Source organism: Zalophus californianus, chromosome 7 (assembly GCF_009762305.2).
Source record: "Zalophus californianus isolate mZalCal1 chromosome 7, mZalCal1.pri.v2, whole genome shotgun sequence".
Taxonomy (NCBI): domain Eukaryota; kingdom Metazoa; phylum Chordata; class Mammalia; order Carnivora; family Otariidae; genus Zalophus; species Zalophus californianus.
In genome coordinates, this window is record NC_045601.1 from 140647169 (window position 1) to 140674474 (window position 27306).

The following is a 27306-nucleotide window of genomic DNA, read 5'->3' on the forward strand; positions in this document are numbered from 1 at the left end:
TATTTGAGACCTTTCTTGTTTCTTGAGAAAGGCTTGTATTGCTAGATACTTTCCTCTCAGGACTGCCTTTGCTGTATCCCAAAGATTTTGAACAGTTGTGTTTTCATTTTCATTGGTTTCCATGAATTTTTTTAACTCTTCTTTAATTTCCTGGTTGACCCATTCATTCTTTAGTAAGATGCTCTTTAGCCTCCGTGTATTTGAGTTCTTTCCGACTTTCCTCTTGTGATTGAGTTCTAGTTTCAAAGCATTGTGGTCTGAAAATATGCAGGGAATAATCCCAATCTTTTGGTACCGGTTGAGACCTGATTTGTGACCTAGGATGTGATCAATTCTGGAGAATGTTCCATGGGCACTAGAGAAGAATGTGTATTCCATTGCTTTGGGATGGAATGTTCTGAATATGTCTGTGAAGTCCATTTGGTCCAGTGTTTCATTTAAAGTGTTTATTTCCTTGTTGATCTTTTGCTTAGATGATCTGTCCATTTCAGTCAGGGGGGTGTTAAAGTCCCCCACTATTATTGTATTGTCGTCAATGTGTTTCTTTGCTTTTGTTATTAATTGCCTTATATAATTGGCTGCTCCCATGTTCGGGGCATAGATATTTACAATTGTTAGATCTTCTTGTTGGATAGACCCTTTAAGTAGGATATAGTGTCCTTCTTCATCTCTTATTACAGTCTTTGTTTTAAAATCTAGTTTGTCTGATATAAGGATTGCCACCCCAGCTTTCTTTTGGTGTCCATTAGCATGGTAAATGGTTTTCCACCCCCTCACTTTCAATGTGGGGGTGTTTTTGGGTCTAAAATGAGTCTCTTGCAGACATCATATTGATGGGTCTTGTTTTTTAATCCAATCTGATAGCCTGTGTCTTTTGATTGGGGCATTGAGCCCATTTACATTCAGGGTAACTATTGAAAGGTATGAATTTAGTGCCACTGTATTGCCTGTAAGGTGACTGTTACTGTATATTGTCTGTGTTCCTTTCTGATCTGTGCTGCTTTTAGGCTCTCTCTTTGCTTAGAGGACCCCTTTCAGTATTTCTTGTTGGGCTGGTTTCGTGTTTGCAAATTCCTTTAGTTTTTGTTTGTCCTGGAAGCTTTTTATCTCTCCTTCAATTTTCAATGAGAGCCTAGCTGGATATAGTATTCTTGGCTGCATATTTTTCTCGTTTAGTGCTCTGAAGATATCATGCCAGTCCTTTCTGGCCTGCCAGGTCTCTGTGGATAGGTCTGTTGCCAGTCTAATGTTTCTATCATTGTAGGTTACATATCTCTTCTCCCGAGCTGCTTTCAGGATTTTCTCTTTGTCTCTGAGACTCATAAGTTTTACTATTAGATGTCGGGGCGTTGACCTATTTTTATTGATTTTGAGAGGGGTTCTCTGTGCCTCCTGGATTTTGATGCCTGTTTCCTTCCTCACATTAGGGAAGTTCTCTGCTATTATTTGCTCCAATATACCTTCTGCCCCTCTCTCTCTTTCTTCTTCTTCTGGGATCCCAATTTTTCTAATGTTGTTTCGTCTTATCGTATCGGTTATCTCTCGAATTCTGCCCTCGTGATCCTGTAGTTGTTTCTCTCTCTTCTTCTCAGCCTCTTTATTTTCCATCATTTGGTCTTCTATATCGCTGATTCTCTCTTCTCCCTCATTTATCCTAGCAGTTAGTGCCCCCATTTTTGATTGTACCTCATCAATAGCCTTTTTGATTTCAACTTGGTTAGATTTTAGTTCTTTTCTTTCTCCAGAAAGGGTTTCTCTAATAACTTCCCTGCTTTTTCAAGCCCATCTAGTATCTTTAAAGTTATCATTCTGATCTCTAGGTCCGACATCGTACTAATGTCCGTATTGAGTAGGTCCCTGGCTGACGGTACTACCTCTTGTTCTTTTTGCTGAGGTGATTTCTTTCGTCTTGTCATTTTGTCCAGAGGAGAATAGATGAATGAGAGAACAAAATGCTAACAGGTTAACAATGTCCCCAGCAAATATACTCTATACAAATCAGAAAAGACCTCAAACCAGGGGAGGAAAAAAAAAAAAAGGAAAGAAAAAGATAAAAACGAAAACAGAACAATACAAAAAAAAAACAGAATATGATCAAATATGATCAGGCTAGTGCATAGATCAGTGCCACACACTAGATTTTGGGCGTATTTTGGTCTGTTAGAAAAAAGTGCCTCCTAAAATTTTAAATGAAGAAAGACTTATATATGTACAAAAATAAGGGTTGATACAATGAAGGGATGGAAGATGACTGTAAAGATGAAAATTATAAAAGATTTTATAAAAGGAATTGATAAGAAGTTGTTTGAAAAAAGAAAGAAGATTTAAAAAAAAAAAGAAAAAAAAAGGTAGAGAATGTGATCACGCAGGAGACTAGAACAAAGCCATACACTAGTGATTTAGGGTATATTTTGATCTGTTAGAAGAAACTGTATCTCAAAATTTTAAAGAGAGAACAACTTATATATATATGCCAAAAATAAGGGTAACTACTATGAAGGGATAAAATATGACTCTAAAAATGAAAAATAAAAAAATTTTTTTAAAAAAGGGATTGAGTGTTGAAAAAGGGAAAAAGAAAAATTAAAAAAAAGTTAAAAAATTAACTTTGAAAAACTAATGAATCATGGTAAAAAAAAGCCATGAATTCTATGTGCAGTATTCCCCTAGCGCTGGAGTTCTCCCGTTGTCCTTGATCGGTAAACTTGGTCTTGGCTTGCTGGCTGTTCGTGCTGATCTTCTGGGGGAGGGGCCTGTTGCCGTGATTCCCAAATGTCTTTGCCGGAGGCGGAATTGCCCCGTCCTTGTCGGTCTGGGCTAAGCAAGCTGCTCAGGTTTGCTCTCAGGAGCTTTTGTTCCCTGCAAGCTCTGGTACAGCTTTGAAGGACCAGGGTGAAAATGGTGGCCTCCCAATCTCCACCCGGAGGAGCTGAGAACTCGAGCCCCGCTCCTCAGTGCGCCCCCAGAGAAAAGCAGTCACTCCCGTGTCCCCGGTCTCCGGCCGCACTCCGTGCTCACCCGGCCTGTGACCGAGCGTTTCTATCTCTGGCACCTGACCCCGTGTGGAGTCTCCAAACCCAGCAGATCCCTGCGGTGCGCTCCCGCGCCGCTCCTCCCGGGGGAGGGAGGGGAGTCTCCCCGGATCTGCTGCTTGTTGGGTTCCTGCTGGAGGCGCAGTGGCCCGACTGGGCCGCGGATCACAGTTTATGGCCACCCTGAGCTGAGAGCCTGCGACTCGGCTCCGTCTCTGCAGCTGGCTTCCCCGCTCCAATACCTGGGACCTCTGCTGCACTCAGGCACCCCTGGTTTTTTTGTGACCCGAGTGTCCCGAGGCCACACTGTCGTGCGAGGGTTCCACCCCCCCCGCTTAGCCACTGGAGCGACGTCCCTCAGCGGATCCGACTTCTAAAAGGTCCGATTTTGTGGTCTGCGGCTCTAGCACTTGCCAGAAGCGGCCGACGGAGTCCCCCTCCCCCGCCGTCTATCCTCCCGAATATCGCCTCAGATTCACTTCTCTGCACGTCCTACCTTCCAGTAAGTGGTCCCGTCTCTTTTCAGAGAGTTGTTGCTACTCTCTTCTTCGATCTTCTGTTTTCATAGGTGTTCAGAATGGTTTGATCCCTATTCAGCTGAATTCCTGAGACCAGATGAAATCCAGGTCTCCTACTCCTCTGCCATCTTGCTGTGCCCCCCGCAAATTTATTTTGAACCCACATCAGATGCTTTATCTGTAAGTCATCCATTCCTGCCTAAATGCTTTGGGCTACAGATCAGAGTGGGCCCTTTACCAAATCACAGCCACCAGTTTGACTAAATCTTAATGGTCAGCTTACATTTAATGGCAAGTGGGACAACAATACCTTGAACTTTCCCAAACCATTCCATTGCACCTTAACTGGTAAAAAGCGAAATGAATTTGGGGTACCTGAGGTCAGCCTTTGGGTGACAGTAAGCAAATAACAGACTGTGGCCAGGATCATCTTATAGGGAAGACATTTTGGGCATCACTAATGCTGTAATACATTAATTTATTATGTTTCAATATATACTGTAAACACCTTTCCTTGACACAACATTGATGTATTCACTCCATGGGATACAAATAAGTAGAAAGCATATTTTCTACCATAACAGGCTCTATAGTCTTGAGACAACAGGACATATGACAAGAAAAAAGCTTTACAGGGAGCGCCTGGGTATTTCAGTCAGTTAAGCGTCTGCCTTCAGCTCAGGTCATGATCCCAGGGTCCTGGGATTGAGCCCCACGTCGGGCTCCCTGCTCAGTGGGGAGTTTGCTTCTCCCTCTCCCTTTGCCCCAAGCCCTGCTTGTGCTCTCTCTCAAATAAATAAAACAAAAAAATCTTAAAAAAAAGAAAATCTTACAGAATATCTTGGTGATCACCAATGATTTTAGATTTGGAAGGGGCTGCTTTAGGATCCTTTTAAAACCAAGGTCCTTTGCAGTGTCTTTCGTGCACAGTGCCACAGGGACATCCCCATAAATGACCCCCACTTAATTAACTCTCCCACTGTTGGGATACCTCCTGTTCTCTTCTAAGTTTTTTTTTTTTTTTAAGGTTTTATTTATTTATTTGAAAGAGAGAGAATGAGAGAGAGCAAGCACATGAGAAGGGGCAGGGTCAGAGGGAGAAGCAGACTCCCTCCCGAGCAGGGAGCCCCATGTGGGACTCGATCCAGGGACTCCAGGAGCCGAAGGCTGTCACTTAACCAACTGAGCCACCCAGGCACCACGCAGACGCCCCCCCTCCTGTTCTCTTCTAAAACGTGTATTGGTGCCCCCTGTTTGCAGAATGGTCACTCAAGAGGGCCCTCTGCAGGCCATCACAGCTCCCTGCAGGTGAGTTTATGCTCCCCAAGAGACCATGTTGTTTGTGTCCTCATACTGGTTAACGCCCATGGTGCTTGCTACTATAATTATATAACATCATGAAATGCTATGTAAATCAGTGATGTGTGAGTTTGATAAGAGAGCTGTTTCAATAAAAATAAAAATGGAAGACTTTGGTAAGACCCTTGAGCTTAAAAACATTCACCATCAAAATGAGGAATAATCTATCAAGTGGAAGCAATTAAAACAATTATACCTTAGGACTCCATAGATTTCTTTTCTATTGTCTTTATATGATTTTACATTAAAGAAATGAAATCTAGAAATCATAGGTAAAGTGTAATAGATCTGGCCTTTGGGGGAAAAGGAATTGTGTCAGAAATTTCACTCACAGGTATATTCAAGGTAGAGGCCAAGGCCATGTATGAAGGGAAGCATTTAGTTCTTCTTTGGGGGTTAGGATTGTTGTGTTTGAAGGACTTTGCCATTTGTCAAGAAACTACTGGTGCTGATCACTTTGGTTAAGAGGGATTTTGGTCACCGCTTGTAGCGTCCTCTGGGACGATCTGCATGTACATTTACACAGGTAATGTTCTGATGACTTCTCCAGAAAAGAAACCCAAGTTTGTTTGCCTCAGTGTTTCACAGACTTTTTGGAATTCTTCACTCTTTTCTGATTTTCATTTCTGGGGAATTATAAGTGCGACGTATAATTTCAATCCTCCACTCTTCTGTACTACTTCTGAGATCGCAGCAGTGTTAAGAATTTTGCTATGCCCTGTGGGGATGAGAAAAATGCATCAGACATAGTCTTAATTCTTGAGTTTACTGTCTAATGTGGAAAAAACATAAGTGTAATATACTGAAGCTGATACAAATATATTTTGTATGTGAAGAAATTGGGGTGCAAGGAGGTTGAAATTTCTTACCTGGAGCTGGGCAGGGCAGCATGGATGAAAAGCCTGATACATCTGACTCCATATCTAATATTCTTTTCAGTTTATTTTTACGATTTTATTTATTTATTTATTTATTTATTTATTTATTTATTCATTTATTTATTTGAGGAGAGAGCGTGAGCACGGGTGAAGAGGGGGAAGGAGAGGGAGAAAGAGAGAATCCCAAGCAGGTTCTGTGCTGAGTATGGAGCCCAACTTGGGGCTTGACTCCATGACCCCGAGATCGTGACCTGAACCAAAACAGGAGCTGCATTCTTAACTGACTGAGCCACCCAGATGTCCTTCTTTTTAGTTGAGTAGCATACTTAATGAAATATCATTAAGTCTGACAAATATACAGTAAGTTTCCATAGTTTTCAGCTAAATTAGTTATTTTTAACTCTATATTGAATTATAAAAATAATTTTATCACTGACTCAGATTCCCAAATTTGTTTTCTAGAAAACAGAATAATAACAAATACAAAGTGATGTATATCCCCCTTTTTCTTTAGAATGCTTCATTTTAAGTACTTAAATATTTTTAACATTGTTCGCCAATAAACCAGTCAAACTCATTCCCTTCCCCTTCAGCCATATTGGGATAGAAGTTTTTTTTGTTTTGTTTTGGTTTGGTTTTTTTTCCCTTGAGAGGTAAGCAGCTTGTTGGATTCTCATTGAAATATGTAGAAAGCCATGCATGACTGAGACAGCTAAAGGCCCATCTTCCATGTTATAATATCAGGAAGTAGCACAAAAGGGTTTTTATTGAAAAAACATATTTCTGGAAAACACTTCAATAGTTTGTTTCAATTTGCTCGATTAAAAGACCAAAGAAGAGCGTACAGACTTTTTTTAAACTCCTTATCTATATACATTGAGAGAATATGCTTTTTGAAATGGTATCCTTAGACAATAAACATAATGGTTATTTGTTGAAATGGTTAACCTTGGACAATAAACTTCTATCATGTTTATAAGTTATAATGTTTTCTTTACCATAGTAAAATTTCCTTACTAGAGACAAAAGAAGAATGATTTAAGAAAATAAGAAAAAATCTAAAGTATCATTTGTAGCAGATACTAAGGCCATTATTTCTTTGTAAAACTCAATACAGATGTTTAAGAGGCAAACAGATAATAATGTACATTTCAAATCAATGTTTTCCTTTTATAAAACTGGAGGATACAAAGTCGCCTTAAAGTTTTGAAATGACACGCTTGAATGTTTCATCATTTCATAACTTTCCCTCTTGGCTTTTTTTTTTTTTTTTCCTATTCATCTGACAATGCGTCTTTCTTCTGTAGATCTGTTTGGTTTTAAAATATAATCCCAGGGCCTTAAGCACATCTCCTTATTTCCTAGAAGTGAAATCTGACAAATGCCTGAATAACTGAGCAGTTTTAGAATTCGTAGAATGGCAGGTCGAAAACATGGTTGGGAGTGTGTCAGCTTGTTCACACAGCAGCTGAGAGCTGAACGTTCATAACAGTCCATTTTGCCTGCAGCATGGGGTCTGTGGTTGGGGTGTGTCAAATACTGTTGGGTCAGATTGTAAAGGACTTACGTGACAGGTTCACGGATTTAGTTTGTATCCTTAAAGAATGGTAATGGTGAACTTTGAAGGAGTTGTGGAATGAGAGAAATTTTTAGGAAAAATATGAAAGCAAAAGATATTTTTTCCTAATATACCTGTTAGGAAAGCACAGTCTAACATATTAGCTATAGACTATGAAGTTTCGGTTGTAAATCTGAAATCTTAAACTACCCTTGCCTTAGTTATAACTACCATGTCTGCCAAGAATAAGAAAAAAGAGAACAAAACTGTGCATAGGGTTGGTTTTTCTTTTCTTTTCTTTTTTTTTTTTTTTGTAATTTAATTGTTCATTTTAAGGTGAAGCAGCTGCTTTAAGTGGTGCGTTTGTGGGATTATTTCCCTGAAACAGACTTCTATGCCCTTAGACAATCCCCTTCCTCACAAAGATTTCCATTGCTTTCTCTGCATGAGAACCCACGAACTATTGAGGAGATTGCGAAAAGATAGGATTCAAGTAAGCTCTTAAGTGGTTTTAAACATAGTGCAATGCACAAAAGGAAAGCCCAGGGAGAGACCAGGAGGCCCCTTGCAGGGCAAGCCTGGAGGGTCATGGAGGCTGGACTCAGGAAGTCATGAAAGGGAGACAGTGTGAAGTTCAAAGACATTTTGATAGAATTGGCAGATTTGGATGATTGTAAGGGAGAGGCAGAAAAAAATTGAGTGCAGTTTGTATTTGGGCTACAGATGGGATGCTGAGAGATCACGGGTGCGCAGATCAAAGAGAAGGGAGGCCCATGGCTTGGAAGTCGACGGCTTGGGTTTCTGCTGCCATACTTAGGGGTCTGAAGCATTTCTGTCATTCAGAGGGAGCCTGAAAGTTTCAGAGGGAGAAACGATCACCATACTTATCAACGTTCCGGGTCTAGCAAGGGGTATAGTTCCTGCTTCCTGCTAAAGCCACCTTAATGTGAATCTCGGTGTATGTGCCAACAAATGAGTTGGCACTCTTCCACTCTTGCTTGGCCAGGGGGGCACTTGTGACTTTTCTAATGTGTTTGTGTATTTATAGGTATTTATGGTATTGGTAGCCTAGCATTATTATGCTAAGCTTTTACTATATGTATAGTATTCTATAAGAGATGTGGTTACCTGATAGATGTATTCAAATCTACATAATAATTAACTGCTACAGTGCATCTTTACCAAAGAAAGTAATCATGAATCCAATTCTGTCTGTTACAAAGGCATATACCTACTCCTCACTGTATGAAATGCTTGTCTGAAGGACATTGAAGACACACACGTATAGGTGGTTGGTCGTGAGTGATATAAAAAAAATGAAGTTAGTAAAAAAAATATATGTCTTCTACCAGGAACTTGACATTTGTTGAAAATTGGGCAATGTTATTATACATTATTATTGAAATGAAATGAAACATGTAAAATGAATGAGTTATATTTTGTAAGGTACAGCCACTTCGTGGGCGATATATTTGTAACAGGGTTTTGTTATCTGTTTCCTGATGTGAGGGAAATATAAATGGTGATGTAGTGTTCTGAGGTGATTTAGATTTTGGAAGGATAAATGAAATGGAATTTTTGATTGGGATGAATACATTAAATTGTTTGGTATTGCATTTGATTTTGCTTTATGTATAGACTTTATAATAGGGTTTCAAATACATAAAAGGGAATTCATTCCATAAGCTAGAGTTAGAAATTCATTTTAAATATTTAATGATTTAATTAAGTTTTATTAGTGTGATGCTCTTTGCTTTGCCGATTAAAAATTGACAAGGGCCTCATCTGTTTTTTTTCCCCCCCTTTTTGGATAAGATCTTGGTTAGATTTGTTTGTTCTGTATCTTTATAAACAGTGATAAATACTAATTTTTCAAAATAAATGCTCTTTTTAAACATCTGAAATTGCCAAGAGAAAAATAGTAAACAATTGGGAAGCATTAAAATCAACAGAATTCACTCATTGCCTTGCCCTTTGATTCAAAAACTGATATTTTATATTGTGTCTCTAGAGAAAGTTTGATTTGCTTTACTCCAGTTTTCTCTCTATACTTACTGTCTTTTCCAGAGTGCAGAAAGTGTTTCATGCCCTAGCTCTCAGGCCAGGTGCAAATGATGCTTTCCATTGCACTGGACTTTGGGCCATGGGCGGGAGTGAAGCGTGTGGTGGTAAAGCAAACAGGGGAGAAGAGTGAATTACATGGATTACACCATGATCAACAACAGGTTCACTGTGAGGGGTTTGTAGGGAGTGGAGGTACCCCAAGTTTATACCTCAGGATCATACAGGTACTCCAAATGGTTATGACTTTGGCCATATGCATTTCTATGAACCCTCATATTCATATTTCCCTTATGTTAATTGACATAAGAATCCATGTCATTGTAGCTCTGGATAACTTGGTGGCTTGAGAAATTTTATTGACAAAATGAGGGACAAGGAAGAGAGTATAGGTTGCAATATTTATCCAACAGGCAGCAGTTGACCCTTTGTAACTGAGAATATGATTCTCTAGGCTTTTCTGAAAAACCCCCCACCCTCTGCCCCAGGTGTTAATCAACAGTAAACATTCAAATGTGCTTCTGAAGGAGAAATAAAATATGTTTTGGAGATAATAGATGTAGATAGTTGTTAATTATCCTCTTTCTCTTTAGAAAAACAAATATAATTAACCAAAATTTACCTTTACTTTTGTCAACTTTTCAAGATTCCGGAACACAGACTATTAGTAGATAGGAAGGTATGTGAAAGCTGTATCATATCCTGTTGAAAGTTGGAATGGTATTACTAAAGATGAGGACAGAGCTTCCCATTACAGTAGTCATTAGTCACACGTGGTTATTAACATTTAAGCTTAATTAAAGTTAAATAAATAACAGTTTATTCCTTTAATGTCCACAGGTGTTTTGTGGATGCCATATTGGACAGCGCAGAAATATGTCCATCATTGTAGAACATTTTATTATAGAGCACTGGGTTAGAAAGTGTGTGGTTATGGCACCTAAGAAACAATATCCTTAAATAGATATTATTAGACATAGTAATAAACAAACCCCACCATTTCAGTTATGATGAGTGTTTTTTTTGTTTTTTTTTTTTTGGCTTTTTAATTTTTAATTCCAGTTAGTTAACATACAATGTTATCTTAGTTTCAGGGTTAGATTATAGTGATTCAGCATTTCTATACATCACCCGGTGCGCCTCACAAGTACCCTCCTTAATCCCCATCACCTATTTCATCCCCCCACCCTTCTCCCCTCTGGTAACCATCAGTTTGTTCTCTGTAGTCAAGAGTCAGTTTCTTGATTAGTCTCCCTCTCTCTTTTTTGCTTTGCACATTTTTTGTTTGTTTGTTTGTTTCTTAAATGCCACATATGAGTGAAATCATGTGGTATTTGTCTTTCTTGGACTGGCTTTGGTTAGCATTATACCCTCTGGCTCCATCCATGTCATTGCAAATGGCAAGATTTCATTCTTTGGCGGGGGGGCTGAATTATATTCCACTGTATATGTATACCACTTCTTCTTTATCCATTCATCAATCAGCGGACCCTTGGGCTGCTTCCATATCTTGGCTCTTGTAAATAATGCATGCATCCCTTTGAATTAGTTGTTTTGTATTCTTTGAGTAAATACCCAGTAGTGCAATTGCTGGTCATAGGATAGCTCTATTTTTAACTTTCTGAGGAACCTCCATACTCTTTTGCACAGTGGCTGTACCTGTTTGCATTCCTATCAACAGTGCATGAGGATTCCTTTTTCTCCACATCCTCACCAACACTTGTTTCTTGTGTTGTGGATTTTAGCCATTCTGACAGGTATGAGGTGTTTTGATTTGCATTTCCCTGATGATTAGTGACATCTTTTAATGTTTCTGTTGGCCATCTGTATGCCTTCTTTGGAGAAATGTCTGTTCATGTCTTCTGCCCATTTTTAAATTGAATTATTTGTCTTTTTGGGAGTGTTGATTTGTGTAAGTTCTTTATATATTTTTGATACTAACCCTTTATCTGATATGTCATTTGCAAATATCTTCTCCCATTTTGTAGGTTGCTTTCTAGTTTTGTTGATTGTTTTCTCCACTGTGCAGAAGCTTTTTATTTTGATGTAGTCCCAGTAGTGTATTTTTGCTTTTGTTTCCCTTGCCTCAGGAGACACATCGAGAAAAAAGTTTTTACAGCCAGTGTCAGAGAGATTACTGCCTGCGTTCTCTTCTAGGATTTTTACAGGTTTGGGTTTCACATTTAGGTCTTCAATCCATTTTGAATTTATTTTTGTGTATGGTGTAAGAGAGTGATAAATATTTCTTGTTCATTTATATGCTAATATGGGTGTTCCCAGTTGTCCGGCAGCTTTTCTCTTTGTGATGAAGATCTAGGCTCTTCCATCTTGTGATTCAGCTATGCTCCGAATCCTTGAAGTCCTGCTTCCAGCTGCCTAAAGGGTTAAGTTGCACTGGCCTCTTCACCACCTTGACCTAAAAGTGATAAAATCAATTTTCTCTCATAAATCAACTGGTGAGAACTAGTCCTATGGCCCACCTAGATGCTTTCCAATAGCAACTCTTATCTTATGGAACAAAAAGCCATTGAGAAACTGCCAGTTTCTCAGCAGTTGAGAAACCCTGCAAAACAAGTATGAATTCTATATGGAAAAGTCACTAATGAGGCACCTGGGTGGCTCAGTTGGTGAAGCATCTGCCTTCTGCTCAGTTCATGATCCTGGGGTCCTGGGATAGAGCCCCATGTTGGGCTCCCTGCTCAGTGGGAGCCTACTTGTCCCTTTCCCTCTGCCCCTCCCCAACTTGTACGTGAGCACACGTGTGCTCTCTCTCTCTCCCTTTCAAATAAATAAAATCTTTTTTAAGAAAGTAACTAGTGGTTGGGGCGCCTGGGTGGCTCAGTTGGTTGGGCGACTGCCTTCGGCTCAGGTCACGATCCTGGAGTCCTGGGATCGAGTCCCGCATCGGGCTCCCCGCTCAGCGGGGAGTCTGCTTCTCCCTCTGACCCTCTTCCCTCTCGTGCTCTCTGTCTCTCATTCTCTCTCTGTCAAATAAAATCTTTAAAAAAAAAAAAAAGAAAGTAACTAGTGGTTAAAGGATAGTTTTGTTCATTGTTAAACTAATTGCATTCCTTCATCTTTAACATACATATATTATTGTTTTCTACCTTTTTTTAGGAATTGGTTTTCACATTATAATTAGATTATAATTTTACATTATAATTTGATAATCTCTGAAAGCCAAGTAATATCTTTATTTTCATGTTCTTATGCATTTAAACACTTTGTGCCTTACAGATTAAGAACAGTCAACAAGACAAACCTCATTTTTACTTACTTTATATAAAATATTATAGATTCAATGGAAATTTATATAAAAATGGTTATATATTTTTATGTAGGCTTTTAATTTTATAGGTGAAATAGGGATACTCTGTTCCTAGAAGTTTTCTCTTGTGGATCTGAGTATGATTTACCTTAGAACACTAGAATGTATATAAAATTAGGATTAGGTTTATCACGTGTAGTGAAGTAACACTTTCAAAGGAGTCTCCCTCATTATACACAAAGAGTTGCTGGAAGAACTCTCATGGAATTGTCCCTTGTAAATCTATTTCCAAGTTAAAAGGTAAGTCCATACTCAAAATCTCTATGTTTTGGTTTGTTTTTTGTGGATTTTGGTTTTTTTTCTTTAGATTTTATTTTCCAGCAATCTCTATACCCAACATGGGGCTTAAACACACAACCCCAAGATAGAGTCACATGCTCCATCAGCTGAGCCAGCCAAGTGCTCCCAAATCTTTATGTTTTATACATGTTAATATAATAATTGGATATCCAGGGCATATATATATACATATATATATATATGCCAGCATAATTCTCTTTATTGACCTTGGTTGGCACTTAAACACCTCAACAAAAGATAGTTCAAGGAGTTACCCTATGTCCGAATTCCTTTTGACCATTTTCTTCTCTCCAGCTATCTCTATCTGTAGTCTTTACTTCTACCTCTCATCTATCTAATCTATCTATCTGTCAACTCTACTCACAATCCTCCGCACAGTAGTGTGGGATTACAAAAATGACCTTGCAAACTGAAAATGCACAAAGCAATTTTAATAAGCAATAGGAAAAATTATGTTTTATCAGTGACCTTTACTAATTTCTTGCTAAAACATTAAAAACTCCCTTTCAGTCATAAATGTATAGGGAAATGAAAAAAGCAGAAAAACGCTAGTATTTTATAATTTGAAACAGAAATTTGGAGAATTAAAGTGCTTTGTGCCTTTATAAAAACTTGTCAAGAGTAGTTTGAACCATGCTTGCCTTCTTCTCATCATGTAACTTACGGAATGAATATCTTCTTGGCCATGGCAAATTGCCATACTTCTTTCTAAGTTTGGATCACCTTCTGACATTTCATCCTTTGTACTTTCGATGTCATGAAATATCCCTCAGCGTTCTTTTAATGTGAAATTTATGTTTTACAGATGTCATTTCCTCTAGGACAACTCGATCCTTTTCATCACAACTAGTTTCCTTGTGTTTGTTGGTAAGTCCTCTTTCACTATGTTTTTATTGGTCATATGTCCAGAGTCTCTCACATGGTAGCAGGGTCAACGTTCCCATGGTCAGCCGTGCATGAAAGATTCCAATTTAACTTCCAGTGTTTGTGCTTTTCATTTCTTTGCTCTACTTTCATCTTTGTTGGCCATTTCCCTCTTGAATGTCCTTTTTTTTTTTTTTTTTTTTGGTAGAATGTTAAGTGGGATTTTCATTGGGAGACAAGGGAGCAATGGAACGACATGCTTTTCTGTCTGTATGTGCACAGAATAACAGATGTATAGTGATCAATCACCAATAGACTTTGACACAAGTGCCATGGTTGGTCACAGGATAGGGTGCACATCTATTTTTTACACAGAGATTTGCGGACTGAAGAGCTATCAGCAAAGTTTATACTTCAAGTGATTACTAACATTTGATATATTGCAGTAACTGAAATTTGAACCCTGTTGTTGGAGACTGGTAGTATTTCACTAAACCATGATAGCTGAAATTTGTGTATATTGGAATCATGCAGACAGGGATTGTTTCTGTGTGTGATTTCCTTTTATGGCATGCTCTCCCTGGTCCTTAGATTATTTCTCCTTCTCTGCTATTATGACTTCAGCTACATCCCATATAAAACGAACCCCATGAAGCCCTTTATTTATTCTGCTACAATGTGTCTATGACAAGCTGGGATAGGTTTGAGGAAAAGAAGCATCATTATTGAGAGAAATCCACAAAACATTTGCCTTTGGAAAGTGGATAATGGCTTGAATTAGAGAAGGCTAAAAAACACTGCACCCACAGGGAGGGCCACACCCAAGTGAATCTATGCAGTCTGTACACATGGATGTGATTGCAGTCCAATTTAAGAGTAAAATGTTCATTACTCGAGATAGACAATATAACTTGAAACTAGTTAATTATGGAATTTGAAAAAGAGCAATGCTGATATTTACAAATAAATTAGGTGTGACTCTGGTGTGTATACAGAGTAAATTAAAATAATTTTAAACCATAATGGATAAGATTTCTTGGGTTATTGATAGTAGAATCTGGTTTCATGGTTTTTAAACTTTAAAATGCATTTAAATCACTGGCAATTTTTGTTAAAAGGCAGATTCCAGGGTGGGGTCTGAGATTTTGTAGTTTTAACTACCTCTCAGGAAATGCTAACAGAGCTGACCAAACATTGAGTATGAAGAGTCTAGAACAACAGAGATTCTGCTGTATAAATTTAGGAAGCCAATGACTTTATCAAGTAAAACGATACCATATTTAAAATTACTTTATTTGACTATTTTCTGCTTCCATGACAGTGAAAATATGCACCGTTAAGAACAACTTTGGACCTTCCTTATCTTTCAAATTTCTGCCTTGTGTTTGCCTTTCCTTTCAGTGCCTTCTGAAAGATTCCTTTCTTTTAATCCTTCATCATCACGTTCCATTCATTCACCAGCTCGCCAAATATGGCTTTAGTCTGGAGGTGAACTTTTGAGAGAGACCTTCGAAGTGCACATCAGGACCTCCTTGTGGTCAACTGTGTGATGTGTGTGTAAGGTCTGGTAATGTTGAGCTGCCTTCATGCAGTTCTCCCCTCTTTTGGTTTCTGGAACATTCCTGCCCTTGTTTCTTCTGCAACTTTTCTGATGCCACCTTCTTCATGTCCTGCACCAGCTCCTCTGTTTGTCCAGCCCCTTCAGTGTTATTCTGCCCTTCTAACTGAGCAGCTGCTCCTCACCAGCATTTCCCCTATGGCTCCAGTTGCCCATCTACCTGCATATTTCAATGACTCCCAAATTTTAATCTTTCTGCCTCCAAGACTGTCATAGGTTCAATCCCCTAGTGACCTTGGACAAGTTTCTCGACTATCTTGATCCTTGTGAGATTCCTCTGATAATGTTTCCCATTTCTGTGCATGGCAGAGGAGAAGGTTACAGTAACTATATCAACTTGCATTTATTTGTCTAGGATGGGACATTCTAGTTTGACCCGAATGCACTTAGTAACAGCTGATTTGATGGATGCATCCAACATATGAATAGGATACATTTCCTTGGTTATATTTTTGATTGTGGGCTTCTCTCTCCATTTGAAGCCATGCTAAGTATAGCGACAATTTTTTTTTTTTTTTTTTTGAGAGAGGGTGGGAAGGAAGGGGCAGAGGGAGAGGGAGAGAGAGAGAATCTGAAGCAGGCTCCATGCCCAGGGCGGAGTCGATGTGGGGCTCAATCTCATGACCCTGAGATCATGACCTGAGCTGAAGTCGAGAGTCAGACCCTTAACTGACTGAGCACCGAGGTGCTCCTAAGCAACGGTGTTTATTGAGGACTATGTTATATACCAAACATTTGTTTCTATAGATGGAATTTTTGGAATTACCCACATTTGGAAAATAACTGTTTTTCAATTTACCATTCTATTCCTTTACATTAATAAAAATGTAATATGATACTAAGACATAGCCTGAAGAATTTTAGCATGAGAAGAGCTTGATAACCAGCGTATAAATAGAAGATGTGTTTAGTGCATTTAATTCAACACATATTTATTAGATATTTGTGAAACATCACCATTTGAATGTAAGTCTTGCTGGCCTCAAATTTTTCATGAGGAGGCAAATATGTGAATAAATAATTGTAGTCAGATGTGTTAATTTCTATGTTAAATATTAGTAAAACGGGCTATAGTGACCCAAAGGAGAAGACAACCAATTGGTCCAGAGAAATTATAAGAATTATCAAAAAGGAAGTAGAATTGGATCTTTTGGAGACCTTTCCAGGAGTGACAAGGGGAGAGAAATCCAGATTTTGGAGAAGAGCATATGCAAAGATGTCAATCCCAAAAGGGCATTGCAGGTTTGGGAAAAGTGATAAATTCTGTAGGTTCACTCCATGTTCTTGGGGGGAGGGGGCAGGTGAAAGCAATAGTGGAGGCCTAGCCTGTGGCCCACACCTTCTATCTTCCTATCTTTAAGTTTATTCCCCCTACAGGTGGCCTTCTGGGAAGATGTGTGAATCCTTGAGCCTAGGGTTGAACACTCTGCTGCCCATCTGCCCTAAAGACAAACTTCCTTACCCTGGCCTTGGAAGAGGGTATAGGACCCTCAATGCAGGAAATTCCAGGGTTCCAGGTCTTGAAGGATGAAGGCATAAGGACCTGGGGAAGAACATTTCTTTCGTCCTGGGGAAGAGAGCCAGTGCAGGGCTTTCTACAGCTATGTCTGGGGCAGAGACCCCCATTGCCATGTCTGAGGATGGAGCCCAAGGTCCTTATGGCTCATAAATAGGTTGCTTGGAGGTGGTTGGATATGGAAGATGAAGCCGAGCTTAGGGATTAGAAGGAGATTGTGATTTAAAAATATAATGGTCACTGTCTCTTACTATAACTAGTGTAATCTAATTTTACTGTGTAGGATCAAAAAGTTAAACCAGAAGAATTATACTTCTCAGTTTATAATGTGGTTGTGAATGAATTATTGATTAGCTGTGTTACTCATTTTCAAAGAATTCGAATGCCAGGAACTATACTTAAGCCGAAAGTTGTATTAGAATTAAATCTTTTTTTTTCTCTCCAAATTTGATTGTTGCTAGCACTTCTAATCTTGTGGTGATTCAAAAATATAAGCATAACCTATTAAATACTGGTAATATCAACGAATTAAAGTATGGTGTTATGTGGGGCCTTGTAACTGCGCTGTGCTGGGCTTACCTTTATTATAACTCCTATGTACTGACTCAGTCCATATATGTGACATAAGAGTGTTTATGTTTCCTAAATATTAAACTTCGTACCCACAAGTGAGGCTCAACGAATTCCTAGCTAAAACTTTCCATCAAGGTAGAAAGTTGTAGGTGAAGAGCTATCTAGCCATAGGATAATCATATTTCAAGAGTGTTTTCTTTTAAATAGGCCAGTCAGAGAAAGAAAAATACCATATGGTTGCATTCACGTGTGGAATTTAAGAAACAAACCAGTAAAGGGGGGGGGGAAGAGAGAGAGACAAACCAAGAAAGAGACTCTGACAGTCACCAGAAGGGAGGTGGGTGGGGGGACGGGTGAAATAGGTGATGGGGATTAAGGAGGGCACCTGTTGTGATGAGCACCGCATTAATACCTGAAACTAACATAACACTGTACATATATCAATGTACTCTTCATCATAGAACATGACTCGAATTTACGATAAACCAATGTGTTTGCTAAGAAATCCTGTGGCAGCGAATGACACCATCGGGAAATAAAATAGGAAAAAAAAAAGATGAAGAGAAATGGGTCAAGCAGGGACCAAGGAAAAAAGAAGAGAGAACAAAAAGGGATAAGAAGTTGTCTGCACTGGCTAGTGTTGGGTGCTAAAGTGAGAAGGGGTCCAGTTGTCCCTTAATGAACAGTCATATTATTATTATTATTATTATTAAAAATTTTATTTATTTATTAGAGAGAGAGAGGGAGAGCATGAGCCAGGGGAAGGGGCAGAGGTAGAAGGAGAAGCAGACTCCCCGCTGAGCAGGGAGCCTGATGTGGGGCTCAATCCCAGGACCCTGAGATCATAACCTGAGCCAAAGACAGATGCTTAACCTATTGAGCCACCCAGGTGCCCCACACAAAGCTTTTTCTATAAAGCGTCAACTTTCTGGAGACAGTGGGCATTAATAACTTAAAATTTCATGACATATATAAAGATCATGCCAAACCTCTTATTTCTCCCTTGAACTTGAGGACCAAATTATGAAATTGGAGTTCTAAACTGTACTTGGGAGTAATCAACATTGCTGTTCAGCTCCTTTCTCATTAATTTAAGGTGACGATGCTAATGGAATGCTACTACGATGCTTCATTCAGGAAGCTCTCATTTCACATTCTTTAAACATAGGAGGGGATAGGGAGGAGAAAACACCCCACCTTTCTATGGCAGTTGTAACTCAAAATACTGTTTGTTCTAAGGATCATTCATTTATTTTGCTAGAGGGATTAAATGTAGAAGAGATTCACTGGGTGTGGCAGATAAAAGTCTCTTTTCTCAGCAAAAGGCATTTTAATCTTAGGGCATATTCTAGAATAATGAAAGCTCTTATGCAGGCAGCTGTAGCACCGTATTAAAAAAAAAAAAACCAAAATGAAGTAAAACAGTCCAGTTGAGCAGTAGAGATTCATAATCGTTAGAGTTAGGTAGATGAAACATCCAGTTGCCTTATAAAAACCAACTTTGTTAAATTGACCAGATATTTTGGCATTGTGTAGACAAAGTCTTAGTTTTGTAAACATTAAATTAGATGACAGATTTTTTTCTGCTGAAGATAACTCTGGTGACTGAATTCCACGTTTTAAAAATTACGTTAAAAAAAGTAATGATTTTGGGGGAGCCTCACTGACTCAGTAGAGCGTGCGACTCTTGATCTTGGCATTGTGAGTTTGAGCCCCACATTGGGTATAGAGATTACTTAAAAATAAAATCTTAAAAAGAAGTTGAACTGATTTGGTTTTAAAATACAAAAAAAGTTTAAGTTATTCTTTATTGGGATGAATTTATTTAAAAGTGGTTGGGACATACGTAAAAACTTAAGAAACATGCTTAGTGGGGTGAGAGGGACTACCTAGAACAATACAGATTTCTCTGTCAAAATAATATTTTGAATTATAGGGTTCTCTTCATTTTTCAAACGTTTCCATATATATTTTCTCATTTAATTCTCCAAACAGTTATTTATTTATTTATTTTTTCCAAACAGTCTTTCAAAGTCATGCAAATTATTACATTTTCCAGTTAGGGGTGAAGAAAATGAGTCCCAGGCAGGTGAATTGACTAGCTTAGAGTGACAGATTGTTATAGTAACGCTCCTGACATTGTTCACACGTCCCTGTATCTCTATTCCCTTATGTCGTCTACACCCGCTCTAACCACACTGACTCATATTGTTTTTGGCCAGTGGAACAGTAGCAAACGGGGTATGCACAGAGGCTTGATGGGTGCTTGTGCAATGCTCTTTCCCTTTCTTCCTGCTGGGAATCTTTGTGACACCAGGTGCAGCCTGGGTGGGCCTCCTCCAGGCGAGGCTGAGGCCTCAGACGTGTGGATGAGGTCAGCCCAGCTCCACCAGCTCCGGCAAGACAGCCAAGGGGGTAGAACCAGCCAGACAACCCTCAGCATCGTGAATTAATAATCAATTGTTGTCTTAAGCCACCACCTTTGGGGATGGTTTTTAAAACATCAAACACTAACTCACAAACCTCCAGTCAAAAGGAAGGAGAGGGGCAAGACCAAAGCCCCGAACTTGGGGATCCAATTTCAGCACTCCACCGGGGAATGGAAAAGTGGGTCTTTTACCCAGAAGTTGAGAGAAATTGATCTAAAGGATTTTAAAGATTGGAAAGGGAGAAATTGGATCCTTTACAGTGACTCTTAGAGGCTTTAGTTTTTGCTTATTTTTACAAAATTCTTTTATCTTTGTAACTAAAGAGCTGTTATCTACAGACTCTTTGTGTGTGTGTGTGTGTGTGTGTGTGTGTGTGTGTGTGTGTGTTTCCTATTTGCATCATAGTATGTGGCTTTTATTAAGGGTTAGGTTTTCTAGGGAAAATGTAAGATAAAACTGTTCAGGTTTATTCATTTATTGTCTTGACATATTTATAATTCAGGGCATATGTATTTTACCTTCTACAGGCCTGTGGCGTTGAATAAAATAACCAAGGGAGCATAGGGTAACATTTTTTATTCTCAAACGTCCCTCTGTAGGGGTTGTGCATACTCAAGTCAGTAGTTCACAACTGCTTAAAAATAAAACAAGCTATTTTTGTTGTTTTACATGACACCAAAAAATCACACAGAGTATCCCAGTGAAAACAAACATTTATGTTTTCAGTATTTGTTGTCTCAGGAGTTGCTTTGGTGAATTTCCTTCAACTCTTCATCAGTTTCTTCTGATTTTGTACTGAGATTGATCTTTTTCAGGCCCAAAATGATTTTTTTTTTAAAGTAAGATTTAATTTGAACGGGGCTGGGGCAAGTGGGTACAGCAATGGTTTTTCAAGGGCGGCTGGCCGCAACTTTGAAGCCCAGCGCTATAGCCATGTCTTCATAAGGCCCCACTGGAAAAAAAAATCCCACAGAAAAGTAAACATTTTGACAAGGATCTAGACATCAATTGGAGCTTATCCAGTATTAAACAGAAACACATGCTTTGTTCAAGGCATTTGCAGAAACAAAACCATCCTGACTTCTTTATTTTTTTTAAAGCGCCGTCTTCTATTTATGCTATGTCATTACTGAAGGAGGCCATGAATTGGAAACAAAGACAAATTCTCCCAAGTAGAGTCTGAAACATATCTACCCTCCCTTCCCAGTGCCTTGACCTGTGACCTCGAGGTCTGTGCTCCCACCGTCCTCCACCGCGCCCTTCCATTGTTACTAGAAATGTGCTTTGCCCAAGTATTAAATAGAGGTGCCAGTAACAAGAAAGCCAAACATACACCTCTCCCTTTGAGGAAAGCGTTGAGAGTCAACCCTCTTTTTGGTTTTCTTTCCCACTTTATTTGAGCGGTAGCCGCTGATGCTGGGGTTCCCTGTCATATTGGACCATACAAGTCCCAAATTCGAAGGACTATGATCTATGAAGTGGTAGGGACAATAGGGGCACAAAACCGAATAGTCAAAGAGCTTTGTCAGTCTTGTGGGCTAAGGCAGCCTGAAACCAAAGCCAATGCCCCCCAAACCTAGAATATTTTTCTTTGTTTTTATAGGACTGGGTACTTAACTAAACTTTTCACTTTTCAACTCAATATACTGGTGTGGATTGGATGCCTTTCTAATTCTATTAAAAACAGAAAGCTGGAGTATTTGTAGAGTGTAGGTTCAAGGAGTCACTGACAGTATTTTTGGCCAAAGTTCTTTAAAGATCATTTAGTTTCTAATCATTATAAAATAATCCTCAGAGTGAAGCAGTCTTACATATTAAATTTCACAATTACCTGTTTATAAAATTTACAGGCAGTAAAATGGGAGAACATCTGTATTTCATATTTCTTTAAAATCAGCATTGTAACTGATGTTTCCAAGACCACCCACCGGAGGGACGTGGAGGTACAAAACGGTCCCCAAATTGGCTCCAGACCCACATAGTCCTTCCAATGCTCATGCTCACCATTTTGCTCTCCGGAAGGAGCTCGAGCTCCTTTCCTCCTTCTTTGGGAATTTTCCACTCAGACAGAAACAGGTCTAAGAGGGGGCTAACCCATGTTTTTCCACCAAGAGCACCTTTTGCTGCTTAGAACTGGCCTGCATTCCTCCTCCACAGCTGTGCCATCTGAGTTGCTGTCATGGGCACCATCTTTCGGGAACCACTGGCCACCCTGGAGATCTCACTCTGTCATGGAAGGATGGCCGTGGGTTAGAAATACTCCTCCATCATGCTACCTAATGATGGACTGCACCGTTTGCCCTGTCCTGGGTTGGGGCGGGACCTCTTTCTCACACCATTGGGACCACATCCCTTCAATCACCATTCCTCAGAAAAATGAAGACTCCCCTCTCCCCGTGTCTGGTCAGGCTCTCTCCAGCTGGATTTCACATGAAATTCCTTGTACGTTCAGTCTGTATGGACTCCCAATTCATTTATGAAATATCGACACTATTGGTGACACAGTAAGTTAATGGAAGCTTTACCCCCCCAATTTAAAATTAATGAAATGGGATCATCCAGATGAATTGGTACCAAACCAAGGCATCCTGGGGTATGTGACGATTCGAACGGGGCATGCTCATGTGGAGTGTTTTAAGGGAAAACATTTTCAGACTCCCAAAATCCCTGTGTTCTCTTTTCTAAAAAGAGAAGGCATGAGGGAACTGAGGGTTGCCTCAAATTTGAAAAAAGCACTTTTCTCTCTGACAAGGCATGTATATTGGAAGACTCAAACACCGGGCTTCCCACCTCCCCTTTTCAGAATTGCCCTTATCCTGTTTTATGAAGAAAGGCCTGCCTTTCATTCACCCAGAATCTTATCATTGTGCAGTGCCCCAGGGTCTACAGATCTCTGGGATCCAGACAAAAAGACACTCAAAACGCTGTTGTCAACGAAGCCTCCTTTGATTAAGGCACCATGAGCACGTGGTAAGTCTTCATGTCCTTCTGTCTTGTATTTATTTCTGTTAAATGTATAGCAAGAGGAGTCGCTTCTTGTGGCAGTCTGAATTCATATATGTTGTGGAATAGAATGGCAGTTCTGGACAGTTTTCATTCAGTGACCTCACCTTCCTTGGCTGTGCATGTGCCTGTGGAGATCTACTTCCCATGGAAAAGTTGGTATATTTGCAGTATGGTGAAGATTAGCGTGAACTCTTATAGTCTCTTCATTATACCTCTAGACTCACAGGCCTCCTGTTTATTACATCATCGTCACTCACCAGCTCTGCAATTTGAGGCAACCCCTCAGTTCCTTCATCTCCAAAGTGCCATTAAAATAGTGCCCTACCGCAGAGATCTGCAATGGGGATTAGTGGAGACAGTGTTGGGAAAGCATTTCAGAGAAGACCAGGACAAAGTTAATGCTGAAGAAACGTTTGTTTCATGGATAAGCACACTTACAGATTTTCTTTTTGTGAAGTTACAACAGGGGAGCTTCCTCGGGCAAAACCAGCTATCCAGCCAAGGAGTAAAGAACTCAGCCTTCCCCAGAGAGAAGTTTGGCCTCTGACCTTGTTTCCTGAGAGGTAATCTCTAAGCCCTTAGAATGTGTTGTCTTAGAAAAGTTGTCTAAAAGTTGACATTGAGAAAAGCACTTCTGTTTACCTGGAGGCCTTTGGCCAGCCAGATGGTAACAATGCAGTTTGGAGTGAAAGCTTTGGGCCACACCAACAATGTGATTTACAGTGGGATTTGCATCATGCATGAGCCGGAGGGGCTGGAGACTGAGATCAACTGTCTGGGCAGTCAGTCATGCCAGGTGATGGAGCCCCAGTGAAATCTCTGGACACTGAGGCTGGAGTGAGCTCTGCTGCTTGGAAACACTCTATGCATATTGTCACACGTCAGTGCTGGGAAAGTAAAGTGGATCCTGACTCCCTGGGGAGAGGACAGCCAGAAGCTCCACATTTCATACTTTCCTCGACTCTGCTCTCTATCCCCTTTCCCTTGGCTGATCTTAATCTCTATCTCTCAACTGTGATAATCCTAACAATCAGTATAACAGTTTTCAGTGTTAGACTGAGGCCAAAGTGTAACTGAAGGCCTTCTAGGTAATGATGGAACCCAGCAGTGGTCAGAAGTGGGCGTGGTCTTGTTCATTTCATCATGTATATAAATATCGAATCTCTGTGTTGTACACCTGAATCTAATACAGTATTGTATATCCACTCTTCAATAAAATAAAAAGTGGGTGGAGTCTTGTGGACTCCTCCCTCTAAATTTTGCACCTGTGGAAGGACATTTTCTTTGTACCCATAGGCTTGATGTTTTTGTGTCAGTTAACTTGGATTCTGTGATAATTTGTTTTGGACCTCAGTAATTAATTCTTATTTTCCAAATAGGGACACATAGGGAGAAGAATTACTTAGTCTGACTGATCACCAAGAAAGAACCTGCAAATCCTCCTGCCTTGTTGTGAAGTCCATCAGTCTCAACCTCAGCCTGTGGCTGTTGGTCATTATGCCGCTGTCTTGCACCTTGGCTTGCAATCAGCACCATAGGGTGCTCAGTATGGATGAGGAACTGGGTTACTTAGGACAAGTCAGTCTCTTATGACTTCTGTTTCTTTGGAGGACCCTGACTAATACAGGAGTGTAGACTCCTAAGCATCATCTCAGGGTTATTGTTGACAGTGAGCTGGATCTAGCCTACTGAACTAGTAGAGTGAAAGAAAAAAGAAAAACAGAATGTCTGGGGTAGAAACAACATATAGAAAGAATGCTTTTCTATTTCCCTTAACATCCTTTGTCTATTCCAGTCATTCTGCTTGTGTGAAGATGATTTATCAGGAATATATTATTCCCAATATGCTCCCAGTAGATTGTTTTTTTCATGTTCTGGAAAGGACGTATTCTCTCTCTCTCTTTTTTAAAGATTTTATTTATTTGAGAGAGAGTGTGTGTGCAAGCTGAGGGTAGGGGCAGAGGGAGAGGGACAAGCAAACTCCATGCTGAGCATGGAGCCTGACACGGGGCTTGATTCCACGAGCCCGACCGAGATCATGCCCTGAGCCAAAATCAAAGTCAGATGCCCAACCAACTGAGCCACCCAGGTGCCCCTGGGAAAGATATATTCTCATAACAGCAGCCAATGAGAATGACAACTCAGAAAATCTAGTGCAAACTTGTGGCCACAGTTTAAGGACAGCACTAGCAAACTGCTATGAATTACTCATCATCTTCCATGTGATAAATACAATTCATGCATTATCTCACTTGGTCCCCAATCCCAACAATGTACAGTAGCTATGATGTCTCTCATTGTAAAGATGAGGAAGCTGAAGTTCAGAAGACTTCAGAAAGGTGGCACTTAGGTAGATAGTATGAGTGGACGTAGGACTGACAGCCATGCTATCAGATTCTAAAGTCCATGCTAATGTCCACAATGGCGAAACTGTGGAAGGAGCCGAGATGTCCTTCAACAGATGAATGGATAAAGAAGATGTGGTTCGTATATACGATGGAATATTACTCAGCCATCAGAAAGGATGAATACTCACCATTTGCATTGACGTGGATGGAACTGGAGGGGATTATGCTAAGTGAAATTAGTCAAGCAGAGAAAGTTTCACTTATTCTTGAACATAAGGAATAGCGTGGAGGACCACAGGGGAAGGGAGGGAAAACTGAATGGGAAGAAATCAGAGAGGGAGACAAACCATGAGAGACTCTGGACTCCGGGAAACAAACTGAGGGTTACAGAAGGGAGGGGGTGGGGGGATGGGATGATGGGTATTAAGGAGGGCACGGGTGGTTATGAGCACTGGGTGTTATGTGCAACTAATGGATCGTTGAACACTACCTCAAAACTCAGGAGGTACTATATGTTGGCTAACTGAACATAATAAAAAATAAATAAAGTCCATGTTAGGCCCTGCCTACTGTGTCCTGTGCCTGCTGTGTTACAGATTCTTTCTAGTCAAGACTCACCGGAGGGAAGAATGTATTGGCCCAGCCCTATGGGATGCACAGACAGTAAAACTAGGGCCCACTACATGGAAGGAACTTTGTCTTGACAAGTGAACGGAGATTGCTAGGCTAGAGAAAAACTCCACACAGGCCAGTGAGGGCATAAGCTGCCACTAGAAGTCTGGGTGGTCACATCCCAGGAATCCTACATGTAAGTTATGTATCATGGGGACCCATTTGCAAGAACAGGATGGGGTGGCAGAAATGCAGCAACATGACTCCAAGGCCAGACACTGGGCTCTAATCTGAGTTCTAAGGTAACTGCCCTTTGATCTGGGAAACTCATCTTCACTAGACCTAAATTTTCTTACCTATAAAAGGAAATTCGATTAGAAAATCCTATACTTTTAGGGCATCTGGTTGGCTCAATTGGTTAAGCAGCTGCCTCTTGATTTTGGCTCAGGTCATGATCTCTGGGTCGTGAGATCAAGCCCCACGTCTGGCTCTGCACTCAGCACAGAGTCCACTTAAGACTTGCTCTCCCTCCCTCTCTGCCGCTCCCTATGCTCGTGTTCTCTCTCTCTCTCTAAAATAAATAAATCTTTAAAAAAAAAATCCTGTACTTTTGCAAAGATTGTGCAAACCTCTATATAAAACATGACCCCAAGCTGAGTTTTTGTGGCTTTCTGAAAAAGAAAAATATAGATTTGTTGTGCAAGTTCCCTGTTGGAATCACTCACGCTTCTCATTATCTGCTCTATCTCACTGTGTATTTGTCTAGATTCGTTTGAGAAAAAAAAAAAACCCTCTGTGGAGGCAATCACTCTACGCTTAGGGAAGACGGTTTTCATCTCCTCGGTCTTCCATTAAAAAGCCTGAATTGTAGTCAGTGTAGTCTAATGAGAGAAATTATTTCAAAGTGTCAGTATGTCACCTTGAAGAAGTTTACCAGTTTAAAAATGGGTCTTGAAGTGTACAGAGGAGGCATAATTTGCATACTTTTGTTTCCTGCAATAGTGGTTTTCCAAATAACACATCTGTCCTGTCTCTGTTTGCCTGAAGCAATATAGAATGCATACTCTCTTTGAAAGAAAGAATTAATAATGCATCAGGGAAATTTCATCTGGAAGAGCAGCTCAGAGGTAGTCCAGTCGGCATCTCATGCAAGATATTAATATCATAGTCTCTGGGAGGGTGGAATCCCCATATCAATTGCCATCAACATCCATTGTATACTTTAATTTGACAATCACTCATTTAATATATGCTGTGAGCCAGGACCTGAGCTAGATGAGGAATATAAAGTAAACCAACTTCTCTG

At 39.9% G+C, this 27306-nt stretch overlaps 1 long non-coding RNA gene across 2 annotated transcripts in view; it reads left to right on the forward strand.

Moving 5' to 3' along the window:
• Positions 1-25024, forward strand: part of LOC113927679 — a 95337-nt gene extending 70313 nt beyond the window's left edge. For both annotated transcript variants that reach the window (XR_003521712.1, XR_003521713.1), the window contains 4 exons: positions 13840-13901; positions 22907-23004; positions 23498-23603; positions 24420-25024. This is a non-coding gene — a long non-coding RNA (uncharacterized LOC113927679). The remainder of the gene's footprint in view (positions 1-13839; positions 13902-22906; positions 23005-23497; positions 23604-24419) is intronic.
• Positions 25025-27306: the final 2282 nt, after the last annotated feature.